The sequence below is a fragment of the Triturus cristatus genome, chromosome 4_1, assembly GCF_964204655.1.
Source record: "Triturus cristatus chromosome 4_1, aTriCri1.1, whole genome shotgun sequence".
NCBI lineage: Eukaryota > Metazoa > Chordata > Amphibia > Caudata > Salamandridae > Triturus > Triturus cristatus.
In genome coordinates, this window is record NC_140585.1 from 137,363,204 (window position 1) to 137,368,203 (window position 5,000).

Genomic DNA, 5,000 nt, shown 5'->3' on the forward strand with positions numbered 1-5,000 from the left:
TGCATCTCACAAAAATAGGCATTTAAAAATCTACTTTGCAGTTTCAGAACACTAACATGACTGTGAAGTGTACACAAGTAAAATGGGACAGTTTCAAAGTACCTAATCCCTCATAAACTTCCGAGAGGAAGCATGTAATAAATCTACCTAATTTTCTGGAAAAGAAAGAGGGAGGATTTTTGTTATCACCTCAGATGGGACTCGAACCCACAATCCCTGGCTTAGGAGGCCAGTGCCTTATCCATTAGGCCACTGAGGCACACATGCATAGCTCTTTTCTAGAGGCATTATTTAAATGTATTCTATGGTCAGACACCGGTGTGTGCACACAGGGCATTTCTCACTTCTCTCTATAAGTAAACTTCCCATTTTCATCCTCTTCCATCCCCGACTTTAACGCTTTCTTCTATGCTATAATGGAGACTTTGCAATTTTAGCAAGTGGAGAGAAATTGGAGATCCACTTTCGACTCCACACTTCTTCTTCACTTACTTCTTTTCTCAATATACTGGGCTTAGAAAATGGTATCAAGCCATCCTTATCATCAGTAAGACACGGAAAGAGGCACTAAGTCTCCTAACCAAGTTCAACCACACTCTGCATCTTAACCATTGCACTACAAATTAGGCAACGGGGGCATCAGCAAAAGCAGCCAATGTGCCGATCCTTTATACATTTTGTGTAGTACTTTTCTTACTCGGAGGCAAAATCAGCACTTTAACTGCCCAAATCATACAGACTTTACACATGTAGCACTCTATGCACACATAGGCACACACCTTGCAGTTCTTCTACACACACTTAAGCTAAAAACCCATTCTGTCACGTCAAAATTCTGCAAACCTATTACATATTCAGTGCGTCGGCATAGAAGCACTTTTTAATGCCACTAAAATGCACAAGTAGTTTAGACTGAAGATGCAACCTGAATGAGTTTACAGTATGCACTCCACTTTATTAATGATTAGTAATGAGAAAGTGAGGACTACAAGAGTATTGGAAAAGAATTTTTCCACTCTGAATGTAAAGCAGATTGTGTGACCATTGGCCAAAAACGACCACAAAGGGACTCGAACCCTAAATCTTCTGATCCGAAGTCATACGCCTTATCCATTAGGCCACGCGGTCATCCATTCACCTGAGATGATTTTTATCATGTAGGTGGTATGCATGGATGGAGAACATATTATTGAAAGGTATTCAGGTTTACATCCCATAGTGTTCTTTCAGCTCTTTTCGCTGGAAGCACTTTTTTGGAATCTATATATTGAGAATTTTATGAGTACGATATGCTTTTGTTTTCCTTTTTGCATACAAACCTCTTTCCTCATGAGTTTAAAGCTCATTTGTATGCTCTACATAGCTCTGGACGTTTCCAGACGTGGAGACGTCCTGTTTTGAAAGTAGTACAAATTGCTCCTTCCTGCATATGCTAATTTTTCACACTCACATAGGTTGTATAAGTTTTATGAATCCTGGCTTGACCTATTCAAGTAGCTGAAAGCCTGTCACCACCTCTAGAAACAAGATTCACACCAATCCAATTCAAATAATTTTTTCCAAAGGAATATGTTCTGGCCGGTCGAAAATGCATCTCACAAAAATAGGCATTTAAAAATCTACTTTGCAGTTTCAGAACACTAACATGACTGTGAAGTGTACACAAGTAAAACGGGACAGTTTCAAAGTACCTAATCCCTCATAAACTTCTGAGAGGAAGCATGTAATAAATCTACCTAATTTTCTGGAAAAGAAAGAGGGAGGATTTTTGTTATCACCTCAGATGGGACTTGAACCAACAAACCCTGGCTTAGGAGGCCAGTGCCTTATCCATTAGGCCACTGAGGTACACATGCATAGCTCTTTTCTAGAGGCATTATTTAAATGTATTCTATGGTCAGACACCGGTGTGTGCACACAGGGCATTTCTCACTTCTTTCTATAAGTAAACTTCCCATTTTCATCCTCTTCCATCCCCGAATTTAACGCTCTCTTCTATGCTATAATGGAGACTTTGCAATTTTAGCAAGTGGAGAGAAATTGGAGAACCACTTTCGACTCCACACTTCTTCTTCACTTACTTCTTTTCTCAATATACTGGGCTTAGAAAATGGTATCAAGCCATCCTTCTCATCAGTAGGACACGGAAAGAGGCACTAAGTCTCCTAACCAAGTTCAACCACACTCTGCAACTTAACCATTGCACTACAAATTAGGCAACGGGGGCATCAGCAAAGGCAGCCAATGTGCCAATCCTTTATACATTTTGAGTAGTACTTTTCTTACTCGGAGGAAAAATCAGCACTTTAACTGCCCAAATCATACAGATTTTACACATGTAGCACTCTATGCACACATAGGCACACACCTTGCAGTTCTTCTACACACACTTAAGCTAAAAACCCATTCTGTCACATCAAAATTCTGCAAACCTATTACATATTCAGTGCGTCGGCATAGAAGCACTTTTTAATGCCACTAAAATGCACAAGTAGTTAGACTGAAGATGCAACCTGAATGAGTTTACAGTATGTACTCCACTTTATTAATGATTAGTAATGAGAAAGTGAGGACTACAAGAGTATTGGAAAAGACTTTTTCCACTCTGAATGTAAAGCAGATTGTGTGACCATTGGCCAAAAATGACCACGAAGGGACTCGAACCCTCAATCTTCTGATCCGAAGTCAGACGCCTTATCCATTAGGCCACGCGGTCATCCGTTCATCTGAGATGATTTTTATCATGTAGGTGGTATGCATGGATGGAGAACATATTATTGAAAGGTATTCAGGTTTACATCCCATAGTGTTCTCTCAGCTCTTTTCGCTGGAAGCACTTTTTTGGAATCTATATATTGAGAATTTTATGAGTACGATATGCTTTTGTTTTCCTTTTTGCATACAAACCTGTTTCCTCATGAGTTTAAAGCTCATTTGTATGCTCTACATAGCTCTGGACGTTTCCAGACGTGGAGTGAAAGTACCTAATCCCTCATAAACTTCTGAGAGGAAGTATGTAATAAATCTACCTAATTTTCTGGAAAAGAAAGAGGGAGAATTTTTGTTCTCTCCTCAGATGGGACTTGAACCCACAATCCCTGGCTTAGGAGGCCAGTGCCTTATCCATTAGGCCACTGAGGCACACATGCATAGCTCTTTTCTAGAGACATTATTTAAATGTATTCTATGGTCAGACACCGGTGTGTGCACACAGGGCATTTCTCACTTCTCTCTATAAGTAAACTTCCCATTTTCATCCTCTTCCATCCCCGACTTTAACGCTCTCTTCTATGCTATAATGGAGACTTTGCAATTTTAGCAAGTGGAGAGAAATTGGAGAACAACTTTCGACTCCACACTTCTTCTTCACTTACTTCTTTTCTCAATATACTGGGCTTAGAAAATGGTATCAAGCCATCCTTATCATCAGCAGGACACGGAAAGAGGCACCAAGTCTCCTAACCAAGTTCAACCACACTCTGCAACTTAACCATTGCACTACAAATTAGGCAATGGGGGCATCAGCAAAGGCAGACAATGTGCCGATCCTTTATACATTTTTTGTAGTACTTTTCTTACTCGGAGGCAAAATCAGCACTTTAACTGCCCAAATCATACAGACTTTACACATGTAGCACTCTATGCACACATAGGCACACACCTTGCAGTTCTTCTACACACACTTAAGCTAAAAACCCATTCTGTCACGTCAAAATTCTGCAAACCTATTACATATTCAGTGCGTCGGCATAGAAGCACTTTTTAATGCCACTAAAATGCACAAGTAGTTAGACTGAAGATGCAACCTGAATGAGTTTACAGTATGTACTCCACTTTATTAATGATTAGTAATGAGAAAGTGAGGACTACAAGAGTATTGGAAAAGACTTTTTCCACTCTGAATGTAAAGCAGATTGTGTGACCATTGGCCAAAAACGACCACGAATGGACTCAAACCCTCAATCATCTGATCCGAAGTCAGACGCCTTATCCATTAGGCCACGCTGTTATTCATCCACCTGAGATGATTTTTATCATGTAGGTGGTATGCATGGATGGAGAACATATTATTGAAAGGTATTCAGATTTACATCCCATAGTGTTCTTTCAGCTCTTTTCGCTGGAAGCACTTTTTTGGAATCTATATATTGAGAATTTTATGAGTACGATATGCTTTTGTTTTCCTTTTTCCATACAAACCTCTTTCCTCATGAGTTTAAAGCTCATTTGTATGCTCTACATAGCTCTGGACGTTTCCAGACGTGGAGTGAAACTGTTTTGAAAGTAGTACAAATTGCTCCTTCCTGCATATGCTAATTTTTCACACTCACATAGGTTGTATAAGTTTTATGAATCCTGGCTTGACCTATTCAAGTAGCTGAAAGCCTGTCACCACCTCTAGAAACAAGATTCACACCAATCCAATTCATATCATTTTTTCCAAAGGAATATGTTCTGGCCGGTCGAAAATGCATCTCACAAAAATAGGCATTTAAAAATCTACTTTGCAGTTTCAGAACACTAACATGACTGTGAAGTGTACACAAGTAAAACGGGACAGTTTCAAAGTACCTAATCCCTCATAAACTTCTGAGAGGAAGCATGTAATAAATCTACCTACTTTTCTGGAAAAGAAAGTGGGAGGAATTTTGTTATCACCTCAGATGGGACTCAAACCCACAATCCCTGGCTTAGGAGGCAAGTGCCTTATCCATTAGGCCACTGAGGTACACATGCATAGCCCTTTTCTAGAGGCATTATTCAAATGTATTCTATGGTCAGACACCGGTGTGTGCACACAGGGCATTTCTCACTTCTCTCTATAAGTAAACTTCCCATTTTCATCCTCTTCCATCCCCGACTTTAACGCTCTCTTCTATGCTATAATGGAGACTTTGCAATTTTAGCAAGTGGAGAGAAATTGGAGAACCACTTTCGACTCCACACTTCTTCTTCACTAACTTCTTTTCTCAATATACTGGGCTTAGAAAATGGTATCA

The 5,000-nt window shown here is 39.7% G+C and overlaps 2 non-coding genes across 2 annotated transcripts; both read right to left on the reverse strand.

The window, feature by feature from the left end:
* Window positions 1–186: 186 nt before the first annotated feature.
* Window positions 187–259, reverse strand: TRNAR-CCU (transfer RNA arginine (anticodon CCU)). Its single transcript has one exon. It is a non-coding gene; the product is annotated as a tRNA-Arg (tRNA).
* Window positions 260–2,643: 2,384 nt separating this feature from the next.
* Window positions 2,644–2,716, reverse strand: TRNAR-UCG (transfer RNA arginine (anticodon UCG)). The gene has a single exon. It is a non-coding gene; the product is annotated as a tRNA-Arg (tRNA).
* Between the last annotated feature and the right edge of the window lie 2,284 nt (window positions 2,717–5,000).